This window comes from Ammospiza nelsoni, chromosome 14 (assembly GCF_027579445.1).
Source record: "Ammospiza nelsoni isolate bAmmNel1 chromosome 14, bAmmNel1.pri, whole genome shotgun sequence".
Taxonomy (NCBI): domain Eukaryota; kingdom Metazoa; phylum Chordata; class Aves; order Passeriformes; family Passerellidae; genus Ammospiza; species Ammospiza nelsoni.
The window spans coordinates 20,905,856-20,931,222 of NC_080646.1; the positions used below are offsets into that span (position 1 = coordinate 20,905,856).

The 25,367-nt window shown below is 54.1% G+C and overlaps 1 pseudogene; it reads left to right on the forward strand.

Moving 5' to 3' along the window:
- The first annotated feature begins 1,252 nt into the window (after positions 1-1,252).
- On the forward strand, positions 1,253-15,487 carry LOC132079345 (serine/threonine-protein kinase pim-1-like; annotated as a pseudogene).
- Positions 15,488-25,367: the final 9,880 nt, after the last annotated feature.

Below are 25,367 nucleotides of genomic sequence, written 5' to 3' on the forward strand. Positions count from 1 at the left end.
CTGTGGGAGCGACTGGCCGGCTTCACGGGCGACACGCCGACGGGGCTGGGCCCGGGGCCGCTCTCCTTGGCCTTGCGCTGCCATCGCGCAGGCGGCGCGTTCGGGATCAGCGTGTCCAGCTTCAGCAGCCCGTGCAGGTCCGCCTCCAACAGGAACTGCGCCGTGGTCCTGCGGGCGGGCGGGGTTAGCCGTGCCCACCGGCCGGGCTGAGCCTACTCCGACAGCCCCGCCGGCCTCCCCCCACCGGACCGTGCAAGCGCTCCGGCCGCTCCTCCCCGCCAAAGCACACCCCCACTCTCCCCAGCTGCTCCTCGGGACACTCCGTCAGCCGATACGCCCTCCCTCCGCTCCTCGGGGCTCCTTGATCAGCCGGCACCTCTTCCAGCCGCTCTTTGGGGCTCCCTCCGATAAGCGACATTCTCCCTTCCCCTGCCCGCCTCACCACAGCCTCCCCGCTCGGGACTGCGCCTCCAGGCCGCCTCTCCGGCCCTGTGGCACGCTCACCTCAGCGGCGCCGCCGCCGCTCGGCCGCCCCGCAGCATTTCAAACGGCGGGCGGACGGGGCCGCGCTTGGCCGCTTCACACCCACCGGCCGCGCACTGTCCGGCGACGGCCGCGCGACGCAACGCGATTGGCTGAGCCGCGGGACGGGGCGGAGCGCTCCGCGCGTGAAGTGAGGGGGCGGGACCGGGGGCGGGACCGGGGGCGGGACCGGGGGCGGGACCAGGGCGGGGCGTTCTTGCTAAGGTGAGGCGATCCGGGCCGGGGGCGCGGCGGCGCAGGAGGAACCAGGCGGGGGCTCGGGGGGAACAGGAGTTTATGGCGGGGTGGGGGCGGTCGTGGCTGCCCGCGGCTCCCAGCCGCTCATGAGCAGGTAGGACTGGTTGGCGATGTCGGTGCTGGACAGGCAGCCCCCAGCGTGCTCTGGCGGCGGGCCCGCCTCACGCCGCGGGCCGGGCAGCACCTCCAGCAGGCAGGGCAGGACGGTCTCCTCCGGCGGCTGCTTGTCGAAAGCATGGCCTGGGGCGACATGGAGTGGACGGGGTAGGGGCTGCCCTTCGAGCTGCCCCCGGGAGCAGCTGAGTCGCCCTGCCCACCCACTCACCTGGCCGTGTTTGCTGCTTTCCTGGAGGAAGCTGCCCAGAGCACGGTGCAGCTCAGGAACGGGCGGCCAGAGTTTCTGCTTCATGTTGCTGGGTACGCAGGAAGGGGCATCGAATTGACCCTCAGACTTGAGGTGCCCTAATGCCCCATGCAAGGTGCCCAGGCTTGGTGCTGGACCCCCCCGCCTTCCCCCGGCACAGCCCTTACCTGTAGAGGGAGGGGAAGGTGCAGCGCAGCCCCAGGAGCGCTGCTGAGAAGAGCAGCGGCACCACCGTAACACTGGGGATGAGCCAGCCTGCATCGGAGGAGGAATGCCGGAACTGTAGCCTTTCCCAGAGACACCATCTCTGAGCCCCTCGCAGCCCCCTGCCCCGTGCCCCCCTCCCCATTTCCAGCACTGTCCGCCTCTTGCCGTCAGCCGTGTGGCTCCTGCGGCCGCAGCCTCCAGCCCTGCCCCTTACCCGCATCGGCCACGGCATCAACCACAACGGGTTTGGGCCCGGCGCTCCAGCTGCCCCGGTACCACGGCCCGCTGATTTTTGAATATTTTGTCCTGAGAATATCTGACAGCCACAAGAAAGTGAAGCATAGGGTGCTGGATGTGCTGGCTGAAATCACAGGGGCCCTGAAAGATGCCCTGAACCCGGTGATCATTGGTTTGGTGGAAAGAATAACAAAGAACCTGAACTCAAAGGATCCCAGGGTTCGTGGGGCAGCTGTGAAAGCACTGGGAGAATCCATTGCTCATTTGGGTCAGGCTGAGCCCTGGCAGGGACTCTCCTCAGCTTCGTCTCTGTCTCTCCTGCACAAGAGAGCGCTGAGTGCCTCGACAGCTGCTCTTGTCTGGGGAACACTGCAGCTGACACCCGCCAGAGGCTGTGCAGGTGCAGTCCTTATGCACCATCCCCAACTGGCTGGAATGGGATCAGCATTTCCCAACAGTCCCAGGAGCCCTTGGCTCTGTGCTGCTTGTCTGAAGAGCAAGTCCTGGGCTACAGCTCTGCTACAGTTCAGGGGCAAAGGGGGTTTGGAGTTTGCTTGGGCCCCGTCTGACTTCCCAAATGAACAGCTTTGGTGTTGGCATGAAGGGACACTGACCCATCAGAGCTTCTGCAGGGCAGCCACCTGGGAGGCTCTACATTAGAGGCATTAGCTGCCTATTTTCCACTTTTCTTCTTTGTCTTCTATGTTCAAAGGGGAACTTGTGATTCACCAAGTTCATTTCTTTAGAACAAACAGGTATAAACCCAGCTGTCAATGGTGCCTTGTTCCACGTGTTGTTTTGCATGGGGCAAGATGGCCACAGCAATTAACTACATAGGCAAGGGCTGCTCTAAACTCCTTTGCCACACACATTTATGTCAGCTCTGAGAATGCTGCAGTGGGGAAATATGTCTGAAAAAAGGAGTGTTGAAGAGGCAGGTCTTCAAGAGGAGCTTCCACTTTCTCCTCCCCAGCTGCTCTCTGAATTCAGGAACTGCCTGACTCAGTGCCTTTCTGTGACCCAAGTATGGGGCTCTTCCTTTGTGCTCTGGGATGCAAAACCTTTTCACTGCTTCCATGTGACTGAACTCCTGAGGTCCCTGATGTGAAATGTTTTAACAAAGCTCCTGCTACAGCAGACAAGTTTGGATTTACAAATGTGAGAGGAGAGCTTTTCTTTTGGAATTTAAAACCCTGCCAAGTAGGCTGGAAGGAAAGAAGAAAAGGATTCAAAAATCCACAGAAATGTACTTTATTTTATAAAATGGGGTTGGCCCTGCCCTTTCTCCTATGACCTGAGCAAAGTGAGCAGGAACGTGTGTTTCCCTTGTAGATAAAGTGTCCCTGCTGAAAGAGTTCAGCTACCAATGGAATCACCTGAGTGGCCAAGCCCTGCTGGATGTCACCGAGCGTATCACAGGCTTGGCCTCCCCTTCTGAGCCCAGAGCTCTTCCCAGGGAGCATTTACAGGGAATGCCTGTGAGCAGACAGCAGAGCAGCTCCTCCAAACCAGGAGGTGCTGAGCGTGTCCCTGCTGCCCCATGGCCAAGGCAGGTGGGTTTGGCAGGTTTTCCCTGGCTGCTGCAGAGCTGGGCAGCACCTGAGATGGGGGCGGCGCTCGGCCTGGGGCTGAGCTCTCACTGGGGCATCTCAGAACCACCTCCAGCAAAGGGAGGGCTAAAAATGCCCCAGCTGGCTCCTCTCTGGGGAGCTCAGGGACATCTGTGATCTTTGAGGGGAAATGGTGGCCAATGCTGTTTCAGGGCATCCGTTTGTTTTGTCCTCACAGAATTCTTGTTTTTCTCTTGGAAAGTTTTGAGGCTGAACCGTGCAGGGCCTGGGAGTCACAGCTTAGGTCAGAACTCAACAGAGGTACCAGAGGCACGGGTTTAGTGCAAGGCAGCCTCTGGGGCACAGGGACAGAAGCAGAGTGCTGAGGCTCCTGCCTGTGCTGTCAGAGGGGCCTTGGACTGAGCCTTTCAGGGTGTGCAAACAGTGTCTGCCTGGGTCAGCGCTGTCCAAAATGCTACAAATGCAGTTGATAATTGATTCCTCAGAGGAGCTTGCTGTGTCAGCCAGAGCCAAGGAATGGAAAAAGGATAATCTCAATATATAGCAGAGAAGATGATTGATAGCCTTGCTTTAACTGGGCTAAATCCACTGCTAAATATGCCAACATCTTTGAATGCAAGGTTTAATACACTTTGTGTCTTCATTAGGAATCTCAAAAAGGCATGTTCAGCAATTGGGAATGTCAAAGGCCCTTAAAGAGCTTTTGAATAAAGTAGATCTCCAGCAATAGGGCATTTAGTTTAGCAGTTCTTTTGATCTCTTTTTCAAATAAAGGAATTAACCATAAATTAGGACTACTTTAGAAAAAGCAGATGTTCTCTCTGAGATTTAGCAGGACCGGACAGCTGTTCCTCACATTCAGTAGTCACTGATGTCTTTAATTGCATTTTAATTCAAATGAATTCCCATTTTAAAATGGGTACCATAACCCTTTCCTGCTTAGCAGAATTGGTTTTGGGTACTTGCAGGAGCTCTTTCAATGTTGATGTGTGCTGGTGGATTAACAGCATAGAGAAAATCAAGTCTCTTCTGCCACAGAATACTAAATTGCTGCTAAATAACATTTTGTCCGATCAGAAAATAAGAATGGTCTCCAGAGCATTTCAGGTTTTCATCTCTTAGCCAAATCTGCCTGTTGCAAGGAGCCTGTTGGTAGTAAATATTTGTCCGTGTTTGATACAGTTCAGTTCAGAAAATGGGCAGAGAGATTTCAGAGACAGTATGAGAAAACACTCGTGTTTTGGTTACATTTCAGTCCCCTGTGTAGCATTTTTCTTTCTCTATGCCCCTATTTCAGTGGACATATAAGAAAAAGTGCCATTAACTTTGGGAGGGGAAGTGGCATTAAAATGTGGAGATGCCCAAATGCCAAGGCAATGGGGTCTGGGTAATTATCTAAGACACCCTGAGGTTTGAAACAGGTCTTTGCTGGAAGCCCCTGAAGCATTCTGCCAAAGACCCCAGCTGGCCACTGATGTTTCTCATCCAGCTGTCAGGCAGCAGCCATCTCTGGTGGGCTGGAGTTTTGAGGTGTGTTCTAACCCTGCCCTTTGCTGTGTGCCACTGAGCACAGGGAAGAGCCAGATTAGACATTTGGCACTTGACATCAAAGTTACAAAAATGGAATAATTACTTTTATTAGAAATCTCTCCATTTCCTCTCTATGGTGCATTTCCAAATCTTCAGTGCGGGTTTAGACAACTTCTTAATGGAAATCAAAGGCAATTGGACATTTCACTCATTGCTCATGCAGAAAGAGATTGTGAAATAATTTAGTAAAGGTAGGAAGTCTGCCACAGGGACAAGGGCTCTGGTTGGAGCAATTAGTGCTGAGGGGTTGGTGGTTCTGTTTCCAGGATGCTCAGCTGCTTTGCCCCTTTCTGGACCAAGGGGCTCTGGGTGCTGTTTTGCTGCTCTTGGCCAGAGAGGCTGGCAAGAAGCAGAAGCAGAGGCAGATCCTTGTTGCAGGGAGGCTGGTGGGTAAGGAGCTGTGTCTCTGTCCCGGCAGTGCTTGTGCAGGGGGTTCATGCCAGGAGCCCTGAAGTCGCCCAGCGCGACGCCCTGCCCGTGCTCTGGTCCTGCCTGGAGAACAAGGCGCTGCCTGTGCGGAGCGCCAGCGTCCGCACCGTGGCCACCAAGCTGGCCTCTGCCCTCTGCAAGGTGATGGGCACCCAGCTGAAGGAATGTGCTGCCAGCAAGCCTCCACATGTGCGGGAAAACCTCTCCAAAATGCTGGGCTGGTGAAGGCGAGATGTTCTCCAGAAGGCTGCGGAAGCGCTGAGTTGGACACCTCTGGATTTGCCTTTTGAGCTGTGCCAAAATGACAGAATCCTAAGGAAGGGTGTGCATCTGCCTCCACTCTCTACATTGCCCTTCCTAGTCATGGCATGGGGGCCTGGAGCAACTCCAGATGGAGGATAAGGTGAAGGCAATCATGGCTCAGCCTCACGCAGAGGTGAGGGGGGAGCTGGGCCAATCTCTGCTGGCAGGAAGGGTCTTGTGGCAGCCCAGAGAGGCTGTGCACATTGCCAGGGAACAGCTGTGCCCTGCATGTGCCCCTGCAATGAGCTGTGCTGCTGCCAGTGCCCCTGGAGCTGTGGGGCTGCTGAGCTGTGGGGCAGGCAGAGGAGCAGGAGGGTGCATGTGCAGCTGAGCCATTCCTGGGGAGCACAGGGCTCTGGGCTCCCTGCTGTCCCAGGGCAGCCCAGAGGCCAGGCTGGGCCTGTGCCAGCTCTGGGCAAGTGGCTCAGGGTTTGCCCTGGCCTGCCTCAGTGTCTGCCAGCAGGAGCATGTTTCCCTGTGCAGCTGTTTGGACATTTCCAGGAAATGTGTCCCATGAAATACAGAGCTTCAGATGCTTTAGGTTTGCATGGAGGCCTCTGTTAAACTTTGCCTCTCTGTTAAACTTTGTGTCTCCATTTTGCAGATCTGGCTGGTTACAGTCTTACCGAGAAGTTTTCTCTGGACACTTCCGATGTTCCCTCACCCACAAAGTCCTCGCCTCCCCTCCAGAAGAGCTCTCTTTCCTCCAAGCTCAGGAAGAACCTGCCGCCTGTATGAAGAGTGTTTGAAGAAAAGGATTGATGCATTAGGCTTCATAGTTACAGCTGTACATATGTTCTGATCTTTAGGTGTAGTTTTGAATTAATGTCTTTTGATTCTGTATTTAAGTTTTGATGACATATTTTTAATTCTATATATTTTATTTTGATGATGAAAAACGTAAATAAATAAAAAAATTGAAAAAAAACAAAAGGAGAATGTGAGACCAAGACCTGCTAGCCTAGAGACTATGGGAGTGCAGCTCACTCGATGTGCCAGTGTCTCACCACATCCTTTCCTCATTGGGCCTCTCCTCTTCCTCTTTGGCCATCTTTTCTTTGTGTCATTTGTGCTGCTCTTTGTTACTTGGCAATACAGCAGGGCCACCATTGACCTGTTTGGGGGACAATGGATCCAAAAGATCCTGTCTAGTCAAAGGTTTTCTACCTAGGTGTGTTCTGTGCTCACCAAAGGCCTGAGCAAAGAAACCAAGAGAAGTGTGCCCAAATCCCAAAGCTTTGCTCCTTTGCAATCTCCCACTGATCTGGCTCACAGGTGTCTTCAATCACAATTCCATAGGTAAGAAGAGGTCATGTATTTCACTGGGAAATGATGCACTGCTTTGGCAAAGTCACCTGTATGTATATTTACCCGGGACAGCAGTGCAGCTGTGTTGTTTGCACCTTGTTTGCAGAAGGATGAGTGCCCTGGGAGGCCAATAACAAGTGACAAGGGTTCCTCAAATCTGCACTGCAGCCTGGGTGCCATTCAGCCCAGAGCTAGGGGATCATTTGTTCCCGTGGACCAGTGCTTGCCAATGGAATGAATTCCTGCCCAGCTGGAAGAAGCAATTCTGGATTCAGCTCCAGCTCTTGGTGGGCTGCATGATCATTGACAGTGCTGCCCTTCCAGAAATTATTCTGCAGTTTCCTTTCATAGTCATTTGAAGCTTTTAAACTTCACATTTCAGTTTGCTTTGCCTTAGGAGAAAACACTTTTGGGCCCAGTGCAAACTGTAACCTTTTGGCAGCAAAGTCCTTGTGGTTGCCTGTTGAAAGCGAAGGAAGCCAATCAGCCACTTTATATAACAGTGTTAATTAACTTCATGCATATTGCAAAATCCAAGGTCACGATAGGTTACAGAGAAAACTCTAACCCCTCCTTTTGTTTACAATACCTGTGGTTTGTCTATTGAAAACAGGATCAGTGTTCTCAGAGAGCCCAAGGACAGAATGTTTGCCTGTTATGGGAAGACTGTCTGAGAATCTTATTGTTTATAAAGTGGTGCTTGAGAGAGCCTAACTATTTATAGAATCAAGCCTAGGAAATGCTTTACAACTACCTTTTACTTTTCCCTCAACTGTATACCTTCATGGCCTCTTTCTTTAAGCCGTGCTAGAACCAGACTCTCCACAGTTGCCAGCTTCTGATGTTACACAATGTCACCTGGCTGCCTGTGTTTGCTTGGCTCTGGGTCTAGTCCCGGCCTAGCAAAGCCCAGGCAGGGTGGAACGTTGCAGGGAAAATTGGTCCATGAGCTTATGGGGTTGCCATCAGCAGCAGAGTCAATGTGCCCTTTGGGGATTCCTCTGGAGACAAAATTAGGGACCTACTCCATGCCACAATATTCTCTTAGATCTTTCTAAAATATCCTGTAAAAGGCTGTGAAACTTCACATCTCCTTGCACACCCTCTGTTTGAAGAGGGGCATTTTTGTCCCTCCTCAAAGTCATTGCTCTTGCACATCAGAAACATGAACATCCACCAACAGGAATGATGCATGGTCCTGCTGCTGCTGCTCCAGAGCACTGGGCAGGGCAGGCCTGGGTATTACCAATATGAGCACTTAATTAGCATTTCATGCTCCTTCAAGCTGTCCAATCTCAGGGATTTTTTTTTCAAAGCAGCCACTGCACCATCCCTAGGGAAGAACAGGAACTGGGAAACAGACACTGCCAGCCTTGCAGGGGTGTGAGAGAAAACCTGACGTGTCTGCATCAAAAGATGAATGGGAAGAGTGTAATGGCCAAAGCAAACACTTCGTTAGGATAGCAAGAGCAGTTCTTTACTGCATGCTTGCATGAAGATCATTTGGGATCTCTTTTTTATGTCTCATGCAGAAAAGGAGCTCTTAATAATACCATGCTACTTAAACCAGATTGGGATGCAGCTCTGTAGTGGTTCACAGTGAAGCAGACGGCCTGCTTTGTCACTGCCAGCCCTGCTGAGCCTGCGAGGGACTGTAGTGTATCCCATGCCTGTTTTGCCTCCAAGCAGAGCTTGGTTTTCCTTATTAGTGTGGAGTAAATACAAGAGTAATAAAATGGACAATTAGACTGGCCACTTTGGAGGATACGCTCATGCTTTGGCATGTCAGTCCTGTACCTCATGCTCCCACAGCTTGTTACTCATCATGAAATATTTAAACAAAAAACCTCCGCTCTCATGTTACATCTGAATAAAACTGCATCAGATCATCAAGAATTCTGCGGACAGGAACAAGACAAGAGCCTTCCGACACTCACTTGCAGCTGTCCCGGATTGCTGCAGCCCTTTGTGCAAAGCTGCTGCAGACAGAGTGTTTGGAGTTGGTTTGGGCCTTTATGAAAGATCTGTGGAGCAGTGTGCAGGGCTCTCCTGGCAGGAAACTGTTTGTCCAAGCCCAGGGACACGGTGCCGGCAGGAGCGGAGCGGCCCCGCTCCCAGCCCGAGAGTCTGTGGGCTGAGCCACGCCGGGGAGACAAGGCAGCGAGGGGCTCCAGCCCAGCTGCTTCACTGCCCTGCCCGCCCCATGGAGCTCTGCCGTGGGAGAAAGCCGACACCGGATGCGTCCCCGAGCCTCCATCAGCTGCTGGAACTGCTCCGTGACAGCTCCTGTTCTTCCGAGAGAGACCCCAGCGCCTTCTTGGAACGCGTGTCATGGGGGATTCTGTTTGATAATAAACTGTTGGGGGTTTTCCACTTCCATCCATTAGTAATAATTTCCTATTGCTGGAAAGGGATTGTTGGCACACTTTAGAGGAGACAACTTCTTGCACAATATCCTGTTTGAAGTTGTCTCAAACTGTGTGAGACAGATGGCTTCACACAGGAGCATCCCCAAGGCTGCTGAGGGGAAGGCACAGAGGAAGACAAACCCAGTATTTCTGAGGGAACTCCTTGACACCAAACCAACCTGAGCTGTCAAACAGCAGACCTGATGTTTCGAGACATGGGCCACAGGGGAAACCTTTCAGTGTGTTTGGTCCAGGCTGGGCTATGCTCGAGGCAAAGGTGTGTCAGTGTGTTGGATAATACTCTTTTCTTGACCTAGAGATGGGGCAACTGAGAGGTGTTTTCAAAACTTTTATTCTATTTTCAGTCTCATGAGAATGGTGAGACAATACAGATGTTATAATTCACACCATCACCATCAGAAGCCAGCTACTTCCTAATTATAATACATTATAAGCATTTCTTGGTCTTTCAGCCTTTTGCCATGCCATGTTGTAGATGCCTTGAAGCCAATTCTTTAAAAATACTCTTTGTGGGTCCCACAACAATGCATCTTCCATAGCTCTGTTTTTCCAAAATCTTATTTGCTAGGCCATCTTTTGGAACTTTTCCAGCTCCATTTCTCTCTCAACAATATCTGTCCTATTCCATGGCATTTTTAAGTTAGTGTTTCTTGTCTCAAGATTTATATACAGATTCATACTGTGTGGGCCTTCTATTAGGCCCTAAAAACTTTCTACAAATCCATTTCCCACATCAGTGCACTTGGCTCCTTCTCTCCTCATTGTGCCTGGCAAGCACAGGAGCCCAGAGCTCCTGCAGAACCCATCACAGCACTCAGTGGGAGCAAACTTGTGTCCAGTCCTCACCCGGAGCTGCGGTGCCCAGCATTCCACCACTCTGGAATGAGGAACTGTTCCTGCTCTTTCAGAAGGAACTAAGGAGCTTTGGCCTTCAGATCAATTGTCTGCAGGCTCCTGCAGTGCCTGGTGCTGCTCCCTTGCCAGAGGCACCCCAGGCCAGGGGGGCACATCTGGGCTGCTGTGTCTGGCTCTGGGGCTCCCTGTTCTGGGCAGTGAGGAGGAGCTGCAGAGGCTCTGCAGGACTGACAGGATGGGCTTTGGGGCTGGCAGGAGAAGCTGAGGGTCCTGGGCTGCTGGAGCTGCTGAAGAGGAGGCCCAGGGCTCATCCTGCAACTGCTCCAAGTATTCTTTCAGAAAATCCCAGAATCAGCAAGGGTGGAACAGGCCATGGAGATCATCAAGTCCAATCCGTGCCCTGACACCACCTTGTCTCCCCTGGGCCTCCTCTCCTCCAGGATAAACAATCTCAGCAGCTCCCTCAGCCGCTCCTCACAGCTCTTGTGTTCCAGATCCCTCATCAACCTTATTGCCCTTCTCTGGACACACTCTCCATGTCCTTCCTAAATTGGGGCCCCAGAACTGCAAACAGCACTTGAGGCGCTGCCCAAGCAGTGCTGAGCACAGGGGAAGAATCCCTGCCCTGGTCCTGCTGGCCACACCATTCCTGATCCAGGCCAGGAGCCACTGGCCTTCTTGGCCACCTGGGCACACAGCACAATTCCAGCAATTTGCTGGCACAGAAAATTACCATCTGGCAATTTCCCGGTGCTGGCACATTCCCCACCCAGATCTGGTGTGCGCTGGCACTGCCAGTGCCCACATCTGGAAATTTTCCTCATCTGGCACCACCCATATCCAGAATTTACTGGCAAAGAAAGCTAAAACCTGGCAATTTCCCCTTGCCAGCACTGCCCAATCTGGAGTTTGTTGGCAGCAGGATCCCAAGAAAGAAGGAAGGAAAGAAGGAAAGAAAAGAGGAAGGCATCCAGATCCAGTCCTTCCTGGAGCCTGAAATGGGCTGTTTGCTGCCACTGCCAGTGCCCAAATCTGGAAATTTCCCTATTCTGGCACAGCCCAAGTGCAGCAATTTGCTGGCACAGAAATCCAAAAGCCGAGGTGTCGCAGACATTTTTTCACATAAATCCTTTCTTTCAGATTTCTGCCTCTTCTGGAAGGCAGAGGCCTCAGAAGAGAATGTAAACAATTGTTATCAGCTGCTGTGAAATGCAATAGGATGCACCTATTTTGACCTGTCATTGTTTCATGTTCCCATGTTTATAAATAAGGGCCAATCACAGGAACAAGCTAGGGACAGAGTCCCTGGACACAACTTTGTTATAGATTCTTTCTTTCTATTCTTAGCTTAGCAACAGCATCTAAAACTTCTCTCTCTTTATTCTATTTAGTATAGTCATAATGTATTATATATCATATATCAATAAATCCAGCCTTCTGATCAAGAAACAAGATTCACCGTCCATCTCTCACCCTCAGCGACCCACTCAGGTCCCAGTAATACTGAGGCAGCTTCCTGCTACTGGGTCTGCCACCACCCCCACATCTTGTGTTTCATGTAACCAGAACCCAGATTTGGAAATTTCTCAGTTCCAGCAGAGCCCAAATCTGGCAGATTTCTGTTGCTGGCAATGACTCCACCTAGATCTGGTGTTTGCTGGGACTGCCAGTGCCCAGATTTGGAAATTTCCCGGTGCCTTCACAGCCCAGGTCTAGCAATTTGGTGTTAGCTAGCTTAGGAAGAGAAGTTCCTCAGACTGTGACTTTCCTTTTTCTTGGAACTGTTTAAACCTGCTCTGGACTGAAAACCCAGACAAACACCGACAGCAGCAGCTCACACCTGTGGCCCCCTGAGCTCTGGGACGCTGCATTCCAGCACCAGAGGGACTTAGAAGAGATGAAGTGAGTCAACTACAACCCACAAAAAGGACTTTCTGAATTTGCCATCTCTTCAGCACTGTCAGAGGTTTTATTTAATATTATTCATTTTTCGTGCTTGTGAATACTTTACTCGTTAAAAAAACTGAGATTTTTTTCACTTTTCTCAAGGGAAGTCTTTTCCTGAACTAGTAGGGGGAGGGGCCGCTTGAACTTGTTTTTTAGACAGACCCCTTTTGGAGGTTTCCTCCCTAAATTTGCCCTAAGCCAGCACAAACAGTCACAATGAAAATTTCACCAGTGGCATAATTTCCTGATGGAAAATCTTGTGACAGAAGCTCAACCTTGTTCTCCATGAGAGATTTTTGGGAAGAGCAGACAGGAGAAGACTCCTGGAAAACTGAAACAGCTTTCCAGATGTGAAATAAAAGAAACAATCCAAGGTGTTTTCCTCTATTTATTTCTATGCTCCCCTTTTCTATGTTGCATCCCAGTAATTCCAGATGCATCTCACCTCTAGGATCGCTGACTTAGGGATTTTTAGACACTCTAAAATACCATGAGCCACACAAATTTCCTTCCCCTGTTTTTACAGGGAAGCAACACTGGAGATGTAAGTGCAGTGCTTGGGTCAGGTAGGAATCTTACCCCAAGGGAAGGTGCCCCGACAGTGTTTGACCCTCAGCAAGGACAATGCACAGCAGCGAGCGAGGGGATCGCTGTGCCAGCGTGCAGGAGTCAGGGCTCTGCATTTGGGCTCAAGGCTGCAAAGTTCCCGTGTTTGGGCAGACGGAGGGGCTGTCCCCGGGGCGCGCGGGGCTCGAACGTGGGGCTCGTGGGGCGAGCGGGGAACGGACACGGGGACGAACGGCCCCGGTGCTTCAGTTGCAGCGGCGGCAGCGGCGGCAGCAGCGGCGACAGCAGCGGCGAGAGCAGCAAAACAGATAATTTAAAACACGCTTTCCCCTATTTTTCTTTCTCTTTCTCTTTGTCTCTTTATTTCTCTTTCTCTCTCTTTCCCGCTGTCGGGCACCCTTCTCTCGGTGTCCGTTTCCCAGCGTCCCTCTCCTCTCCCCGCCTCCCTCTCCCCTGCAGGGCAGGGCCATGCCCCCGGCCCGCCCCCGGCCCCGGGCGGGGCTGCCCCGTGCCCGGCCCCGGCCGTCCCGCCGCGGTCTCGCCTCCGCCCGGCTCTGGGTGTACTGGCGGTGGCGCTGCTGGGCGGGCATCAGTGCCTGGGGCGGGGGCGGCATCGCCGCCCTTCGGCTCCGCCTGGCCCGAGCCCGGCCCCGGACCCGACGCAGGCTCCAGTCCCGACCCCGGCCCCGGCTTCTCCCGGGGCCCGCGGAGCACACACGCGGCGCGGCCGCTCCCGCCGCTTCCGCTGCGGCTTCCCCGGCCCGAGCTCCGCCACTCGGAAGTGCAGCCTCCGGCCCCGAGCCGCCGGGGCCCGGGGCGGGTGGGGATGCCGGGCCCGGGGCGGGTGAGGGGCGCTCGGGGGCCGTTGCTGGACCCGGGCCGAGCGCTGACAGCCGCGTCCCGCCCGCAGGGAAGGCGCAGGAGGCCCTGCAGGAGCGGTACCGGCTGGGATCGCTGCTGGGACGCGGCGGCTTCGGCAGCGTCTTCGCAGCCACGCGGCTCTCGGACGGCGCCCCGGTGAGCGGCGGGGCCGGCGGCGGGCGCAGGCGGAGGGGGCGGAGGAGGAGGGAGGAGGAGGAGAAGGTCGGGGCGCGGCGGGACGGGCGGCGAGCTCACCCCACTGCTCTCCCTCGCTCGCAGGTGGCCATCAAACGCGTGCCGAGGGATCGCATCCGGCACTGGGGCGAGCTGGTGAGTGAGCGGAGCCAGCGGCAGCAGCCGGGCCGTGCCGGGCGAGGAGGAGCCGGGGCCCGGCGCGGTGGGAGCCGCCGTGAGCCCTGCGGGGAGAGCGGGCGTGGGTTGAGCGGGGCATGCAGAGCATCCCGGGCTGGCTGAGGGCTCCCAGAGCCCCGCACGGCCTCGGCCCCACTGACGGCGTCGTGCTCCTCCCGCAGCCCGACGGCACCAGCGCACCCCTGGAGATCGTGCTGCTGGCCAAGGTGTCCGGTGGCTGTGGCGGTGTCATTCAGCTCCTGGAGTGGCTTGAGCTCCCCGACAGCTTCCTGCTGGTGCTGGAGCGTCCGGAGCGGTGCCAGGAGCTCTCGGGTTTCCTGGCGGAGCGGGGCTTTCTGCCGGAGGAGGAGGCGCGGGAGCTGTTCCGCCAGGTGCTGGAGGCCGTGCGGCACTGCACCACCTGCAGGGTCCTGCACCGGGACATCAAGCCCGAGAATGTCCTGCTCGACCTGGCCAGCGGGCAGCTGAAACTGATCGACTTTGGCTGTGGCGCCTTCCTCCAAGACACAGCCTACACCCAATTTGCAGGTGAGCCCTCGCAGGGGGTGCTCCTGGGCATCTTGTGGCCCAGCCTGGGTCCAGCACTGGGGCTTCCCCCTATTGCAGCCGGGATGGAATTGATGCTAGAGCCGAGTTGATTTGGGTGGGGTGTGAGGGCGGCCAGCTCCCAGCCCTGCTGACAGCCTTCAGCACCCACTGTGCCCTGGGCTGGGGCTGGAGCTGGGGCAGCCAGCCTGACACAAACCCCCATGGAGGCAGCAGAGAGGGGGGTCTGACCCCATTCCCCAGATGGTTTGGTGTGCAGGCAAGGAAGGGCTGGACTGCTGCGCTCTCCTTGTTCACCTTGGCTTATTAACATTTTTGGGGGCCATGCAGGTGGGGAGGAGAGTGGGTTTTCTCCACTACTGGGTGGGTTTTTCCTTTGTGTGTCATGGTTGGGCTTTCCCAGGGATTGTGCTGCCCTCTTCCAGTCCAGTGGCTTCTTTTCCAGCCGCGAGTTTGTGCACAAGTCCCAAGTGCTGGTGAGAGGGCAGCGCTCACCCCGTGTGCCTCTGGGGCGGCCCCCACAGGCCCAGGGATGCTGGGGCCGGGCTCTGGGAGCAGCAGCAGCCCCCTGCTGAGCTGTGTCTGTGTTCCACAGGAACCCTGTCCTACAGCCCACCAGAGTGGATCCAGCACCAACGCTACCACGGCGAGGCAGCCACGATCTGGTCCCTGGGCCTCCTGCTGTGCCACCTGGTCATGGGGAAGCACCCATTCAGGAGGGGCCAGGAGATCATCCGGGGGCGAATCTTGTTCCCATGATGGCTCTCTCAAGGTGGATCCTCATCTCTGGGCACGGGGGGAATACCAGTGCTGGGAGACAGCAGCGGGCTCATGGGCAAACCACTCTGGCAGCTGCTGAGGAGGTTGCACATGTCCTGCTCTCCTGCTGTCCTCCAAACAGAGCATCCATGGGGAAGTTTAGGCCCAGCTCTGGTCACACCCAGCATGACCTGGGCATGGGAACAGGAGGGCAACTTCTCCAACTGACTGGTGATTTCTGGTTTCTCTCCCCAGAGTGCCAAGATGTTATTAAGAGGTGTTTGTCCATGCAACCCTCGGACAGGCCATCCTTAGAAGAGCTTTTCTGTCATCCTTGGGTGAAGGGTGTTCCCCTGCCCTAGAAGACTGAAGAAATCCACGTGCACAGTTGGATCCAGGGACCTAGCAGGTACCAGCTCCACACATCTCTTGGCAATCAGTGGCAAAGCAAACCAGGCTGGTTTTGTCCTGCCTGTAGCTCTGAGCAGGGGTCAGCAGAAGGGAACATGCAGCTCTTGGGCTGGAGCTGAGCTGGAGACCCGGTGTGACAAGCACTGGTGGCCACCATCCCCCTGGTTTTGTTTGTATGGTTCAAGGATGGCTGGGGCCCTGGGCAGAGCCCTGACAGCCTGGTCTGACCCCAGGGAAGGAGAAGGAGCCCCTGGAGAAGCTGTTCCAAATGGGGCTGGTGCTGGAGACACCAAGGACAACCTCAAGGATGATAATCTCTTCCTTGGCCTGGCCAGCTGAAGATGATGGACTTGGATTCTGGCACCTTCTTCAAAGCCAGGCTCCAGGTCCAATTTGCAGGTGAGTCTATAGGCAGGGGGTTGCTCCCAGATCTGGGCATGGCACAGCTGGGCACCAAAGGTTCCCCCTTTGCTGGGGCAGATAAAATGAATTCTTCAGTCAGCTGCCCAGCTGCTTTTTGGCTCTGGGCAGCTGCTGAGGGCTGGATGTGCCCTGGCTGGCTGCAGGCTGGGCACATGTGCTGCCCTCCTGCTCTGTGCCAAAGGCAGCAGGGATAGGCAACTCTGGGCACAGCCAGCATGGCCTGGGCACCGCAGGCCTTGGCACAAGGGCACAGGAGCCCTCAGCTGACGGGCAGTTTCTGCTTTCTCTCCTTGCAGCCGGGCTCTGCGGGTGCTGAGGCTGCTCTGGGCTCTGCCAGGGCTCAGCTGGGCTCAGCCCTGGGCCCAGCTGGGCTGGCTCTGCCCTCACATTGCTCTGACAGCTCTGCATCAGACAAGCCCGTTGTGAGCACAGCGCCTGAACTTTCTGCTTTGGCAGGTGAGTGAGACTCTGCTGCAGGCCCAGAGATTGCAGCTGGGGACACACATCCAACTGGCAAGGACCCAAACTCTCCACAGTCCCAGCTGAACGCCTGGATCTGTACAGGGTGTTTTGTCTGTCCCATTCTTCCTTCTTGATTGGCTGGAATTGTGCAATTGCACTTTCTTCCTCCTCTAGAAGTGCCACGAGTGGGCCAAAGCTGGCGAGTGGGCCGTGCTCCTGAGGCAGTGCAGTCTGGAGCTGGTGGATGGAGAATTGCCCTTCTGCACTTCCATACCAGAGCAAAAAGCTGTCAGAGGGACTTTGTGACTCTAAGAAATCCCTGAAAGTTTCAATGGGAATGTTCCGCTCATTCCCAGGCTGAGAAGGAAGGTCGTCTTGTAAAGGATTTGGGCTTTGACAGAGTTTCCATTCCCAGTCCTGCTTGGAGCTGGAAGGGCACAAAGAAACTTCCTCTTGCCTCGACCACAATTTAAAATAACAATATTGGAAACAATCCCCAAAAACTTTTTAAAAAGACTGCTGAGGTCAGTAAGATGGATCCATGCCATCAGCACATTTACAAAGTAAATAACTTTTCTTTTCAAAAGATCAGTTGCCTCTTAATTCAAAGTTAGAGATGACTTTTCACTGCACACTTGGGGTTTTTTTTTATCTTTCACATTTCATATAGTTTTTGATTACTTTTTCCTTTTTTTTCCTTTCAATAGAAAACATGTCCTATCAAAGGAACGTCCTTTGCTCCTGGTTCCCATGTGGAGCAGCTCCCTTCCTGCTGGCTGAGCTGCTCAGGCAGAGCCCGGCAGCTCCTGGCCCTGCAGGGCTGAGGCTTTTCCCCGTTGCTGGGCACAGACTGATGGAGCAGCACTGCTGAACACGGGCACACAGAGGGACCAGCAGCAGCTGCCTTTGGCCACCTGGGGCTCCAAGGCCCAAACTCTGAGCATCCAGGGCTGGAAGAGACTGGCAGGATCTGATCCCTGACTCTGGGCCAGGGCTGCACAAATGACCCCACAGCAGCAGCAGCAGCAGATGGAGCTGACTTTGAGCACAGCCCCTGCCCCTCTTCCCTCCCGTGTGCAGCGGTGTCACAGCAGCCTGAGGCACCTGGGAGCCCCCAGGGCCAGCAGGGACTGGAGATGGCAGCCCTGGGCTCCTGGAGGCTGTGCAAGGAACGGAGCTGGGCACTCCCTGTGCATGGGGAGCTTCCAGATGGAAAAGGCTGCTGTGCCCAGGCAGCTGCAAGGGCACAGAAAGGAGGCTCTGGAGCACTGGATCTGTGCCAGTGCCACAGTCCTGGGCAGCAGCCAGCGAGCCCTGGGGGAACAGAGGGCACAGCAAGAGGGACAGAAGCAGGCAAGGGCAGAGACTGGAGAGAGCCAGGCCTGGGAGCAGGAACAGCTGCTCCATTGCACTCTTGGAGAAAGCTCTTGGCTGGTTCAAAGCGCTGAAAGGTGTGAAGGGCAGAGGAGGAGGCCACAGCAAACAAGCTCCTGTTTGCACAGCCTCCCCTCTCCGTGTCCCAGAAGGAATTGCATGGACTGTGTTCTTCTCTCCGAGCCGTCTCGTTCAGCATGAGCAGCTCAGCACCAGGAGCTGAAGGAGCTGAAGCCTCAGGCCACAGGAGCTGGGCAAGAGGGAACTTTTGGAGCAAAGGAATGCTGCTAAAATAGCCCCAGCTGAATGCTGCGGATATAATAATGGAATCACAGAATCCTTTCTGTTAGAAAAGCCCTCTGAGCTCACCCAGTACAGCCGGTCACCCAGCAGTGCCAAGCCCAGCACTAAACCACGTCCCTGAAGTGCCAAGGCCTGGACACCAGCCCTGAGTGAGGCCTGGACAGCAGGCCCTGAGCCAAAGGTGGCCTCTGGATGAACCTTCCAAGCAAAGGTTATCTTTGTATCTGCTCCCTGATGAAATATGCATGGTCATTAACACTGTGATAGATGTAGCCACTCCTTAGTGAAACATGTATTGACCTTTGTGTATTTAGAAGCCAGACAAGGCCATGAAATCTGACATCTGGCCTTGTTTGGGGCTGTATGGTCAAAGTCAGCTCCCTTGGTTCCTCCTTGAGCCCTGGCCAGGCTTTGGGAGGGACCCAAGAGGAGGATGAAAGCAGATGTTGCCACACTAGCAGTGCTGTCAGTTTGTTCATTCAGCACTGTCAGAGCTGGGCCCTCTCCCAGCGGGGTTGGAGCCTCACCTGGGGCTGGAGGCACCTGCAGGAATTCCCAGTGCCCAGGAGTGGCTCTGCAGCCTTGGCTGTGACAGCTTCCCCAGCTGCTGTGTGGGTCTGGGGGATGGTAAAGGCTGAGGGTAAATGCTGCTGGATCTTTGTTAATCACTGCAGGCAATCTTTGGTGGGGATGGTTGGGTGCATTGCTGAGCTGCTCCTTTTGTGATTCTTTGCTGCTCTGAACTGCAGGAAATGACACTGATTCCTTCAGCTGGAGTCTGTATCTCTGGTGCTGACCCTGCCCACTGGTAAAACAAAACGGGCACAGTCTGCCCAGATGCCAACAAAATGTCACTTGTTCAGTGTCAATGTGAGGAATCAGTCCCATCAGAAATTGCCAGCTGGGAAGCCCTTCCCTGGAGTTCCCTGGCTCTGGAGTGGGCTGAGGTCGGAGCCCCTTGTGAGCAGTGGGGCAGTCGGGTAAAAGAAGCTGCACCCCTGGATGGCTTCAAATGCATCCAAAAATTGCAAATGGAAAAAGAAAACACCTTGTGGGTTTGGGCAGACAAAGATGAATTTGTTGAGAGTACATAGGAAACAGCACTTTCAGAAGGAACAATGATTATTGGAATGCTCCCACATGGAGCAACAGAAGGTTTTAATCTTGAGCTAATATGCATTTGTACAAGTGAAATATTGATATAATAAATATCTATATACATATTTATAGTATATAAAGACATATATATATATATTAATATATTCACATATATATGTGGGTATATATGTGTATACACATATGTGTAAAAAATATGTATATATTTTTTATACTGTTTGACACATCCTGCCAGACCAGATCTCCCTGTTTGCTCTAAGGGCCCCTGTGGAAAATGCTCTGATCCACGGGGCTCCGTGTGAAGGCTGCTGTGACACTGAGGGACTTGCACAGCAATTCCATCCAGGAGCCTGGGTGCCCCTCAGGGACTGGGACCCAGCCCCTTCCAGCCAGAGGGGAAAGGGCCCCCCAAGCCTTGTTAGCCACAGACAGCATGGGAAAGCTGAACAGCAAAGGGCCTGGGGGCATTATTCTGGAATTAAAAAGGTGCCAGCTCCATGGACAACAGAATTCTTGTTCCTAACTCGAATGAGATTGAGAAAAAAAAATGAAGAACGGTGTCACTAAAGTACTGCTGATGTCTGTAAGGTGTACCTTGATAGTCAGCCAGAATCTTTGTCTGCCACAAACACCTCTAGTGTTTCACCAAGGGATTGGTCATCAAAATGTAATGATGGCTTATGATGGATTGCTGAGCTTCCTTTGTAATTCTTTGCTAATGATGATGTGCTTTGCTGAGCTTATCCTTTTGTAAATCTCTGCAGCTGTGCATGATATAAATGACACAATTCCTTAACTTGGTGTCTGTGTCTTTGGTAGTGACCCTGCCCACTGGAGAAACAGGGCCCCCTTTTGCCTAAGTGTTACCTGAGAAGGCAAAAGCCCTCCCTCCAAAATTCCCCCCTTCCTCCCTGTTCCCCCCTGCCAATACCCTGAGCATGATGTGCTCTGGTCTGGGCTATGCCCGGGCTCAGTTGGGGTCCCCTGTCCTGGCTGTGTCCCCTGCCCAGCTCCCCCGCAGCCCCAGCCCCTCCCCAGCGTGGCTGGACGAGGGGCAGGACAGGCCTTGGCTGTGCTGCAGCTCAGCAAGAACAAAACCATCTCTGCGTGCTCAGCGCTGTGCTCAGCACCCGGCCCAGCAGTGTCTCAGTGCCAGGGGCTGTGCCCTCAGTCCCTGCCGGGGGTTTCCATGGCAACTGCCAGGCCAGGTGACCCAGGTGTCCCCCCAGTGCCGGTTGCCATGGAAACAGTGCCCAGCCCTGCCCCTTTCTGTCTGGCTGACCTGGCCTTTGGCCCTGGCAGTGCCGGTGGCTGCTGGTTCCTGGTGCCAGAGCGGCCAGCGCGGCACAGGGCAGGTGGCCATGGCACAGCCCCCAGCAAGGGATCCCCTCTGGCTCTGGGCACTGACACCAGCCCTGAGCAAGGGCCCAGGGCAGCTTTCCATGGCCACCAACCATCACAACGGCTCTGGGCATTGGTTGCCATGGCACCAAACCAAGGACCGGTCCCCGTGGCCGTTGCCATGGCACCTGGTGGCACCAACGAGTGTCACTGCAATTGTACCTGGAACAGCCCTGGCACTGCTTTGTCCCAGGGTTGCCATGGCAGCCAAGGGCAGCAACAGCTCTGCAGGCAAGTGGCCATGGAACCTGGCTGCAGAAATGGCTCCTTGGGCTGGTTTCCAAGGAAACCTGAACTGATGGGGGTTGCCATGGCACCCAAACCCAGCAGTGGGGTCCTTGCAGTGTCCATGGCAACAGTCCCTTGCAATGGCACCACTGCATGTTGGGATGATGATGCACCCTCACAGCTGGCCCAGGGCAGGTCTGGAGTGCTTCTGGTGGCAGCTTGAGCTTGGCACACAGTTGAGGAGGATGTCTGTTTGCAATGGGGAAACTCAGGAGTTTTAGATTGCTTCAAAAACAAATGAAGGAAAATCCCTCTTTGGCTGTGTGCAGCCACTTCTCCAAGCAAAGCAGGTTCCAGGTGAGTGAGGAGAGAGACCATGGGCTTGGGGAATATGAAGCAAGGTTGTCCACACTGGCTCAGAGCTCAAGGCACCACTTCTCTGAGCAGGCCAGGGCTCCTTAGGAGAGTCCCTGGATCAATATCAGTCACTGAATGCTGCAATCACCTCTTGTGTAATAAGAACAGCAATAAAAAGACACCCTTTAAAATAGGACTACATATTTCCTGGAAGCTCTTTGAACTATTTCTCCATAACTGTCAAAGGAAAACCTCCTAATGAACTACACTGGAGCAGAGGGAAATCAAGGCAGAGCCAGGGTTTGTCAGGACTTGCTTGATCCTCATGAGCCTCACTGTGCATTTGGAGTGAGCCCTTGAACCTCAGGGCCTGGGAGGAGATTGCACAAACCTTGCCAGGAGTCAAAGGCAGAGGAAACACCCCAAGTGTCTCCAGGCATTCATGGCTCCCTCTGAGGTCCCTCTCCAACACAGGCTCCTCATGGACTCCTTGGAGGAGAGAATTTGTGGCCAGGATGGCACAAAAACCTCTCAGACAGTGTGGAAAAGAAAATCTAAAGTACCTTCAACACCTTGAGTGTCTCAAAGCATTAATGAGCCCCATTTCGTGTCAGTACAAAGCTCTCCAGGGACTAATTAACGCAGATAATTGGGGCCATGATTGGACAAATATCTCCCAGAGTCTATCCCAAGGGAAACACCAAATACCTTAAAAGAACTGAAGTACCTTGAAGCATTTATGAGCCCCACTGAGTGGTGTTACTGACAAAGCCTCTCTAAGGACTAATTGCAACACATAATTAGAGGCCATGATTGCACAAAGCTCTCAGAGACTCCAAGGCAAAAGCAAAACCCAAAGTCCTTTGAAAAACCTGCAGTCCCTGGAAGCATGAAGGAGCCCCCAGGACCATTCCTGAGCAAGGCTCCGCAGGGACTCCTTCCAGCAGATCCTTGAGGCCATGGGATGTGGGCTAGGGGAGGATGCTGAGGGCAGGACAAGGGGCTGACAGTGCCCAGCCTGGCTGGGGCTGTGCCAGGAGGCCCCCGTGCCTCAGGACAAGGTGTCTCCTCCCAGCCCTTGGTGGCACAGACCCTGCTGTGCCCCAGGGCACCAAGACTTGGCTTCTCTTTGTCCCCACCTGTCATCACTGCCTCCAGTTCTCTGCTCTGCCTGGGGCCTGGGGACACTTTCCCTGTGGTGTCCCTGACAGGGATCTCTTCAAAATACAAGAAACTTCAGTGTTTCAATAGAACTGAGTTCTTAAGGGTTCTTGAGGGTTGTGTGACATCACAAAGCTGGCTTTGACATCACAGAGCTTGCTGTGACATCACAGAGCAGGGTGTGAGGCTATAGAGCAGTGTCTGCTCTCATAGAGGGTGGCTCTGAGGCATCAGAGAGTAGGTTGTGACCTCACCTGGTGGCTGTGTAACATCATAGAGGAGGCTGTGACATCACAGACCAGATTGTGACATCACAGGGTGACTTTGTGACATCAGTCTTCTGCGATGTCACAGCACTGCTGTATGAAATCACAGGGTGACATAGAGTTGGCTCTGTGATATCACAGGGTCAGTGTGATATCACAGGGTCAGTGTGACATCACAGGGGCTGTGTGACATCATGGGGGCAGCATGACATCACAGGGGCAATGTGACATCACAGGGGCTGTGTGACATCACAGGGGCAGTGTGACATCACAGGGGCAATGTGACATCACAGGTGCTGTGTGAGGTCACTGGGGAGGTCACTCTGCCCCGGCCCCCCTCACAGTTCCCCCCAGAGCAGTCCAACCCTGCTCGTGCACAGCGGGGTCCCCTGTCCCCCCGGGTCCCCCGGCCCCGCAGCCTCCCCCCAGAGGATGTTCCACGGGATCGACCCCAGAGCCTGACACGGGGACGGGGGGACGGGGTCCTGGGGGTGGGACAGGGGGACAGGGACCCCCCGGCAGCGTCCCTGTGTCCCCCAGGGCCAGAGCCTGGGCCAGGGCTCCTTCACCCTGTTACAAACGAGGCCTTGAGAGCGCTGAAAAACCCCCGGCAAGGGATCAGCCAAAACCAGATTTAATATTAAGGGACAGCAGCACAAAGTTCCTTGGCAAGAGTCACTGTGCTCCTGACTGGACACTTCAGGCACACCAAGGAAACAAAGCAACTACAAAACCAAACAGAATCCAGGCAATAAAACCAGAAATTAACCTGGAACTGTCCCTGTGTGTGCATGTGTGAGTGACACAAGGACAGCAAGGGCAAGGATAAAAGGAACATGGCCTGAAAGCTTAACAGAGCTCAAACTTAACAGGACTTTACTTATACATTAACCTTAACTGATACTTTCAACCTCACAGTTTAGCAAAAGAGCAGAGTATAACAGCATGTAACCTAACTTAAACCTATGACTTCACAATTTAACAGAGGAATAACACTTAACAATATTGAACTTAACATAAAACTTATACTAAAGGTAACTGCTTAGCAAAAGAAAACCTCTCAGCAGCATTTAACTTCACTTAGGCCTTGTGATTTAACCTTCCCTACAGGCCTGACTGACTCAGCTATCCAAGGCACTCAAGCCCCTCAGAGTGCAGCATTTCTGCCACATTTCCCCAGCACAGGCACTCCTGTGTGCACACAGACACAAAGAGTCAGTGCAAGGCACCTGTAAGAAATTCCCCTGAGGGCAGGAAATGCTCACTGTGGGTCCTTTGGCATCTCCCCAGCGGGTGAAGGGTTGAGCCTGGAGGAGTGGGGGGATCGGCCCAGGCTCTGTTGTTGTTCGGGATCCCTGAGTGCAGCAAACGGGAGAGTTCCCGGCTGGGAGAGGCCCCACTCAGAGGGAGTGGCTGGCCCAGGAGAGCTCCAAGGGCTCCTTTTGGAGCGCTGTTTGCAGGGCCCCAAGAGAGGGGCTTCAGTCCCAGCAATGGTTCATCCTGGCCGCACTTGGCATCAGCAGCTTTCTTTGGCAGTGTGAGAACAGGGATGTTGTGCCGCTCAGGGAACACAAACAGGTCCCAGGACTGCTCCTATAGGAACCAGGAGCTGGTTGGGCAGCAGCAGTGCCTGGAGCAGACAGTGTTTGTGATGAGCTGCAGAGGAGCTGAGCCCAGGGCTGTTGTCCAAGGCTGAGGCCCAAGGAGCATTTCTCAGCTGGCAGGGCGGCCTGAGAAGGGGAGGGGGGAATGCAGCAGCACCGGGCATGGAACCAAGGGAGCATTGTGACACTGTGGGGCCCTGTGAGACCAAGAGACCATTGTGACACTGTGGGACCCTGTGACAACAAGGGACCATTGTGACACTGTGGGGCCTCATGGAATCATGGAGAGCACTGTGACGTTGCTGGGCCTCATGGATCCATGGGGACTGTACTGACGCTGTGTGGCTCCATGGAATGTAGGGATCATTGTGACACTGAGAGGCCTCATCAAAACAAGGGGCCATTGTGACAGCGTGGGTCTGCATGGAACCATGGAGACCATTCGGACACTTTAGGGTGTTATGGAACCAAGGGGCCATGGTGACACTGAGGGGCACCACGGAAACACAGAGACCATTGTGACACTCAGGGGACTCATGGAAACGCAGAGACCATTGTGACGCTGTGAGGCCTCATGGAATCAGTGAGACCATTGTGATCCTGGGAGGACCATTGTGATATTGTGGGGCCTCGTGAAACCAAGAGGCCTTTGTGACACTGCAGGTCTTCTTGTAATCAAGGGGCCATTGTGACACTGCTGGAACCCATGGAATCAAGTCACCATTCTGACACTGCGGGGCCCCATGGATCCAAGGAACCATTGTGACAATATGGAGCCCCACAAAACCAAGGGAACACAAAGCAAGTCTGGCTGCTTTGGCCTCCCATAGACTGCCTGACTGGTCCAACTGACCTTTGCATGTTGAGTGTCACTTCTCATCTGCTGCTGAAACACTGAGGCTCTGTGCTTTCCTTCCCAATGGAAAAGAACTGTCCTCCTGCTCTAGGCACCCATGGCCAGAATTGGGATTTCACCTCCAGAGGTCCTTATATCCAGGGATTCTTCCAATAGGAATATTGCCAGGACAAGTCTGTCTGGCAGTGGTTTCACAAGGGTCACCTCTCATCCGTCCCCAAAACATTGGGAAAGGCTCCATGCTCTCCTTCCTAAGGAAAGAACTGTCCTGCTTCTCCAG